Source organism: Schistocerca cancellata, chromosome 9, assembly GCF_023864275.1.
Source record: "Schistocerca cancellata isolate TAMUIC-IGC-003103 chromosome 9, iqSchCanc2.1, whole genome shotgun sequence".
Classification (NCBI taxonomy): domain Eukaryota; kingdom Metazoa; phylum Arthropoda; class Insecta; order Orthoptera; family Acrididae; genus Schistocerca; species Schistocerca cancellata.
In genome coordinates, this window is record NC_064634.1 from 491,479,060 (window position 1) to 491,487,132 (window position 8,073).

Consider the following 8,073-nt stretch of genomic DNA (forward strand, 5'->3'; position numbering starts at 1 on the left):
TGAGAAATCCACCTGCGTTAGGTTGGTGGCGGAAATGGCATCTTTGGGCTTTCCGGTCCACGCGGAGCGTGGAGGAGGCTGGAGAGGAAAAAGGGGGCAGTCTGCCGCCGGTACGGGAAGCGTCCACAGCTGTGCTCCAGTCGAAGAAGGGTGAGTTAGACTGACCGCGTGGCGCGTTGTTACTTGGCGAGGGGAGAGCTGTTAGCTTTTGGTCTCGCTTTTTAAAATCTGGAAGATTGCTTTGCCTTGTCGCAGCAAGGAATGCAAAACTTTGGCAGATTTTTCTTTTAGCAAATTTCTGTAGCAGACTTGGATCCGCCGGAAGAGCGCCACACAAAGGTGTCGATAAGAAGTGAGCACACGCTTCTGTATGAATGTTTGTTTGCCTTCAGCTATGCCTGCATAAGCTTTCACCTTTCTAAATATTTAGAGCTTTGCCTTATCCTAAATTTTTCTTACTTTATGTGTCTTTCGTCCGTGGGAAGCCAACCACGTGGTAGAACTTTATAGTTGTTGGGCTACCGGCATCACTAACTGTCCGATAGCATGTTTGTTTTAGATAATGTTAACATGATTGTGTGATGTGATATTGTTGGAATTTGGCACTATACCTAGAAATTGTGTCTCCACAAACCATGTGTTATCAGGAATCGTGTACATGCCTCACATCCTTATCTTAGGAATAAATGATTTTATCTACAATTTTCTCTTGTGTTCCGAGATTACGTTTTTGCACCTAAGCCACTCACCTCGTAGCTTCCCGTTAGCACATCCAATGCGTTTCCTTATGCACAGGTCCAGTGATTAGTCTCTTCTTGTATTTTATAACAAATGCTTTAGATTAAGTCATATTTTCAGGTGTGTTGCTGGGAGCTGATCTTATGCAGTGTTCATGCATTTTCTACTTTATTTTAAATGTTTGATTGTCGTGAACAGTGCACAGACAATACTATTAATCACATCGTATCCGCTGTGAGCGACCTCACAACGTATGCATTTTTGTGAGTCTTTGGTGTGATCAAATTTATTTATTTTCCAATTCGACCAAACCTTCGATTAGTTGTATGGTTAGAGTCGGTGGCGACCCTAATCTTCTCAAGTTAACTTCACAAGCAATAAGCATTTACATTCCCAATAATAAGGAATAACCCGTAGTAACAGGTTAGTTACACAGCCATCGTCATCTCGGCTATCGGCGGAAGAGAAGATTGCCCTTTTCTTCACCGACCACGAGGCATTGCGAATCGTCTCTGCCGCCAGGTTCCCCTATTGGCTGACTCTTGTCAAAGCTTGCGCGACAAAGGTCAGATTCCACTCAAAGATGTACCACCCCAGCAGATAGGTAGGCGACTGTAGATCTTTGAGGCAGACAAGCGCCTATCGTCGCGTGTACTGATATGAAGCACGAAAGCTGTTTCGCAAGACAGCAGACACGTAAGATACATCTACATCTACATTTATACTCCGCAAGCCACCCGACGGTGTGTGGCGGAGGGCACTTTACGTGCCACTGTCATTACCTCCCTTTTCCTGTTCCAGTCGCGCATGGTTCGCGGGAAGAACGACTGCCGGAAAGCCTCCGTGCGTGCTCGAATCTCTCTAAGTTTATATTCGTGATCTCCTCGGGAGGTATAAGTAGGGGGAAGCAATATATTCGATACCTCATCCAGAAACGCACCCTCTCGAAACCTGGACAGCAAGCTACACCGCGATGAAGAGCGCCTCTCTTGCAGAGTCTTCCACTTGAGTTTGCTAAACATCTCCGTAGCGCTATCACGCTTACCAAATATTCCTGTGACGAAACGCGCCGCTATTCTTTGGATCTTCTCTATCTCCTCCGCCAACCCGATCTGGTACGGATCCCACACTGATGAGCAATACTCAAGTACAGGTCGAACGAGTGTTTTGTAAGCCACCTCCTTTGTTGATGGACTACATTTTCTAAGGACTCTCCCAATTAAACTCAACCTGGCACCCGCCTTACCAACAATTAATTTTATATGATCATTCCAATTCAAATCGTTCCGCACGCATACTCCCAGATATTTTACAGAAGTAACTGCTACCAGATACGGGCACCTCCCGACAGCTAGGGTGTTGTTCCTTCGGTCACGTACAGCTGTACACTTGTACTAGAGTCGCCGCACTTCGCTCTCCCCTCCGTCCTCTTCCCGGCTCCAAGCCCCCCCGAACTCGGCCAGCCGCAGCGGCTCCTGGAAAAGCGGCCGGCGCCCAAGATAGCGACATACGCGGCGCCGCTGCCAGGTATTGAGATGACGCGCCGCAATGGACGGCTCGTCCAGAATAACGCCCTCTCGTAAATGTCGCCGCACCATATATCACAGAACTCCATCTCCTGAACAGGGTTTCCTATCAGCGACAAAGATTCTATTTCGCCGCGTCGTTAGACTCTAGCGGTTTTACGACCGCCGACGATGTAGCGGGCCGCCGCCGTAATTAAAACCTCAGTCCCGAGCGCCGGTTCGCCGAATGCCGGGACGGTGCCGCGCGTCCTACAATTTGACACAGGCGGCTGGGTCCTGCAGAATAATGACGGACCAGGCCACCGGCCGCGACGGCCCGGCGCTGCGGAAACGGTGACACGTCCGCGGGGAAGTTCCTCGTATCTGTTTGGTCGGGACGAAGACTGCACTCCGCGACAGTGGTCAAGATTCCGACAGTGACTGGCACGATAGCCTCATTAGCAAATTACGCCGCAGACATTTAAAATCGCAACACCAGGAACGACAGGTAACAACGAAATTTTACTTACAAGAGAACCTCCCCATCGCACCCCACTCAGATTTAGTTATAAGTTGGCACAGTGGATAGGCCTTGAAAACCTGAATCCAAATCAATCGAGAAAACAGGAAGAAGTTGTGCGGAACTATGAAAAAATAAGCAAAATATACAAACTGAGTAGTCAATGCGCAACATAGCCAATATCAAGGACAATGTGAGCTCTAGAGCGCCGTGGTCCCGTGGTTAGCGTGAGCGGCTGCGGAACGCGAGGTCTTTGGTTCAAGTCGTTCATCGACTGAAAAGTTTAATTTTTTTATTTTCAGACAATTATTATCTATCATTCCGTCCGATGCGAGGTAACTGCGCCTTAGTATGGGGACGCCACACCTTAAACAAACATCGAAACAGACGACGCCAGTCGACTACAGCGCACGGAAGAGAGAGTTTTGCTGCTAACGAGGCTCCCTGGCTGGCAGTTGACTGTTCACTACTTCGGACGAGAGTGCGTTAAATACGTGAGATGTATTCCGTGGGCAATATGAATCCAGCAAATATAGCTCGCGACTTCAATAACAATCGCACGGTTTTGCGGTGCGGTCACAAAACACAGGGGCTAAACTTATTACAGTGAACAGAGACATCAGTGGACGAACGGACAGATCATAACTTTGGGAAAATAAAGAAAGTAAAATTTTCACTTGAGGGAAGACTTGAATCAAGGACCTCTAGTTCAACAGCGGCTCACGCTAACCACGGGACCACGGCGCTCGTACGCTTATATTGTCTTTCATGTGCATATCTTTGACACGGACTACTCAGTTTGCATATTTTGCTTATTTTTTTCATAGTTCCACACAACTTCTTCCTCTTTTCTCGATTGATCTGTGTTCAGTTTTTCAAGGACTATCCACTGTGCCAACTTATAACTAAATCTGAGGGAGGTGCGATGGGGAGGTTCCCTTGTTAGTGTGTGTCTACACTATAGCAGAATACACGATTACACTTTTAAGTTGGGATGTACAGGAAAAACCCGTGATCAGAAATTTCCATTTGGTGAGAGATTTGGAGAATTTTATGTAGAGGGCAATAGTAGAACACCTTCCGTATCGAGGTAGGTCAGTACAGCACGGCAACGTGCGGTATTGCGTTATCTTGTTGAAAGGTGTCACAGGAACCTCAAAGATAGTGCGAAGCCAGCCATCTTAAGACGTCAAAAATGTAAGACCTACTGTCCAAATAACTGGCTAGGCGAACCAGAGCAGGTTCCTACAACCAGCTAGGGATTCTGACGACCTAGCACACCAGTTGAACAGAATTTGGCACGATAACCCTTAGAAGCGCTTCCAACAACTGTGGCAATCAATACGAAGACAATAACTGCTTACGCAAGGGCCAGAGGGGGACCAACACAGTACTGACTCGCTCAATTTGTGAAGCTCTGTGTTTTGGATAGTCATCTATTTTTTTCCCTTTGTTTGTTTGTACATGTCCATCTCATCTACCAATTTTTGCTGCTGATAGCATAACGCCTAACAAGTCAAAGAGACCTCTTGCAATCAAACGTCCTGAATCAACAAGAATACTGAAATCTTTAAGACACAGACTTTTTAAAGTTTTGTGTGAGGTGATGGGTGCTGGACACGCTCAGTTGCTTTTTTTAGTAATGCTCTATGGCTCTCAAAGGGTAAAGTCTGAAAAGAATGTTTGAACAGAGGAACGGGATACTATGTTTCTTCAAGGAGGACAGTCACTCACAGGCAGACTGATACAGTAACGGGGATTTCCTATTGAAAGTGGTTTACCTCACTGACATTTTTTAGAAACTAAATATTCTTAACGCTTCAAGGTAATCAGGCAACTGTACTGTCTTGGAATGAAAACTTGAAGGCGTTTATAAAGAAATTAGAGCTGTGGCAAAACCGAATGGAAAGTCGCTTGCAACATATGTTCCTTACTCCAGTGTCACTGTTACAGGACACAGACAGTGCCATACTTCCAAATGGAGATAAAAGCCTGCCTGCCTTTTTCATGATCTTGCAACACTAAAAGTTCACTACGAGAAGTATTTCAGAGACATTTCGATGAATTTAACTGCATTAAAAAATCCATTAACAAAACGTCCTCCACCACCATGTCTAAACATAAAAGAGCAAGAAGAACTTATTGATCTCACTTGTGACACTGCACGGAAGACTATTGGACTATTGGATACATATTAGCAAGGATTTACCAATGCTGAGCCAAAATAAAATGAAGATCCTGATTCCTTTTACAACAACATACTTGTGAGTCACTGGCATTTCAGATTTGGCAGGTATGAAGTCGAACCACAGTTCAAACCTAAACGTAAGCAACGACCTTGGAGTCGTTCTTTCTTCTATTATACCACATCTTGAAAAACTTTCTTCTTAAAAGCTAGTTCATTCAGCACAAGAACCTCGTAACTTAAATTTCTAATATGGTAAATATTGTTCATTTCATAATTTTTCAATAAATGAAAAAGTTATAAACGTAAGACTGCAAGGGATGTAAGTGATGTGTTGTTGTGGGTGGATAACCGCCGGTAACCGGCCAACTGGAGCGTGGGGAGTAATGAAACCTTCTTCAGGACCACACATATGGACTAACACCGCTGGAAATATTAACACCGAACGATAATTTAACCTCACGAAAATTATGTTACAAAAGTTGATTCGAATGTGAAAAAGAAGACAAAAAAGATGGCAAAATGTAACATAGTAACGTACTGTAACTTCAACATAAAACGTTTATTACATGTATGAAAAAAAGAAAAACATGTATTACATGCCAATGAAGATTCTTCACAAATAAAGGAAGCGAAACGCGTATGGCAATAAACAAACTGACTCATTTAGTTGCATAAACGGAACAGACCTCCATGAAATGCAAACAGTTTGTTCCATATTTTCGTTACAATAAATCACTAGTATTGGTTTCTGTTGCATAAAATCCTTCTAAACTGAGTTTGGCAAAATAGAGAACAAGGCAAAGAAAATATATCAAGTACTAATCTTATTGATAAAATACGCTGTGCCGGCCGGAATGGCCGTGCGGTTCTAGGCGCTACAGTCTGGAACCGAGCGACCGCTACGGTCACAGGTTCGAATCCTGCCTCTGGCATGGATGTGTGTGATGTTCTAGGCGACTGATGACCTCAGAATTTAAGTCGCATAGTGCTCAAAGGCATTTTGAACCAAAATTAGCTGTAAGCTGGGGGGAGGGCGGTTGGGGGGGGGGGGGGGGGAAGGTTCAAATGGCTCTGAGCACTATAGGACTTAACTTCTGTGGTCATCAGTCCCCTAGAACTTAGAACTACTTAAACCTAACGAAACTAAGGACATCACACACATCCATGCCCGAGGCAGGATTCGAACCTGCGGCCGTAGCGGTCTCGCGGTTCCAGACTGTAGCGCCTAGAACCACTCGGCCACCCCGGCCGGAAGGGGGGGGGGAGGGGGTTCATACTATTTTTCCTCGTGAATGGGGTCCAGAGGAAAAACACTTGAGAACCATTGAGATAAACCTTCAGTAATATTCAATGTACTTTCGACCCCAAGATTCTGGCTGCCTACACTTGCGACGTGATCTACTGGCTCCCTTTAGACACATACTCAACTACCGAACGCATGTGCGCTAAATCGTAAACACCCGCAGAATCCGCCTGACAATGCCCAGCGAACGTGTGCCGCAGAAGTAACTGCGTCCCCGGTAGGCGTGGAAGGTACGTTACTCTCCTACTATCGCCGATAGCTCAGCGGCACTTCTCGTACGTCAAATGGAGACACGGTCCAACAAAGCTCGCCTGCGAAGAAAGTCGCACAGGTGGTGCAGAAGCGACGCCTCGCACCTCGCGCCCGGGACGTAAATTAGACAAATGGCCGGCTATTAGGGCCGTCCCGAGTCCTGCTAGCCGCCGGATCGCAATAATTATTTTAAATTACTGTGCGCCCGGGGAGGAGGGGCGCGCCGAAAAACTGCGGCCGCGCCCACAGCGGCCCGGCCGGTAAAAACGCCAAATTGCCCAGGTGAGGATTAGGTGGCTAACGTGGTCGTTACGCGCGATCGGCCCGGGGGGCGGCGCGGGAAATTGCAGCCCTCGGGGGTTGCGGGGAAAGTTGCGCCCCGGGGGGAGGAGACGGCTGGGAGAAAATTTCCGGGACGGGGTTAGCGGTTAAGACTTGTTCTCGGCGGGCCATCTGCGCCGTGTTTTCCTAACTAAACGGCGCAGTTTGTCCCGGGACGCGGCCCTGCCGTAATAAACCCCTCCTCCCCTCAGCTGCTCGGGCATGTATCCGCTGTCGGTACGAACGTCACAAATTGCTGGTTGTCTACGGGTAGTGTCGCTCGCTCCTAGAGCGGTCGTTCTCGGTTCGAGTCCACCCGCACCCGTGACTGTTTCGATGACATACGCATTACTGCGCGCGTCGTAGCCATAAACGGTTGTAACATTTATTTTCTCTATAGTTGTTTCAATTTCCTATGAAGGGGTGGTAGCAGACAAAAAACGTTCTTCTGCCAAAGCTTACACAGGGTGAGTCACTAACTTTTGCCACCAATAATAACTCCGCAAGTATGATAGGAGCTGAAATGTTTGTGGGACAAAACTTGTTTCGGACAACGGGGGCCATAATATGATGTTGGTTTTTTTTGCTAGGTTGGGTCGCTTCAGAAATATGAAAGTCAACTTTGTTTTTTGAATGGGATGCTATTAAAAAAATGTTCAAATGTGTGTGAAATCTTATGGGACTTAACTGCTAAGGTCATCAGTCCCTAAGCTTACACACTCCGTCTTCAGGCCACGAGTGGCCTACCGGGACCATCCGACCGCCGTGTCATCCTCAGTGGAGGACGCGGATAGGAGGGGCTTGGAGTCAGCACACTGCTCTCCCGATCGTTATGATGGTATTCTTGACGGAAGCCGCTACTATTCGGTCGAGTAGCTCCTCAAGTGGCATCACGAGGCTGAGTGCGCCCCGAAAAATGGCAACAGCTCATGGCGGCCTGGATGGTCACCCATCCAAGTGCCGACCATGACCGACAGCTCTTAACTTCGGTGATCTCACGGAAACCGGTGTATCCACTGCGGCAAGGCCGTTGCCCAAACTTACACACTACTTAACCTAAATTATCCTGAGGACAAACACACACACCCATGTCCGACTCAAACCTCCACCGGGATCAGCCGCACAGTCCACGACTGCAGTGCCTAAGACCGCTCGTCTAATCCCGCGCGGCTGGGTTGCTATGGTTCGGTACTTTTTTCTGATAGTGGCTATCGAGACGAATCCAATGATGTGTAACAGTAAGGTC

General features: G+C 47.1%; 1 pseudogene; it reads right to left on the reverse strand.

Moving 5' to 3' along the window:
• Window positions 1-7,744: 7,744 nt before the first annotated feature.
• Window positions 7,745-7,862, reverse strand: LOC126102542 (5S ribosomal RNA; annotated as a pseudogene).
• Window positions 7,863-8,073: the final 211 nt, after the last annotated feature.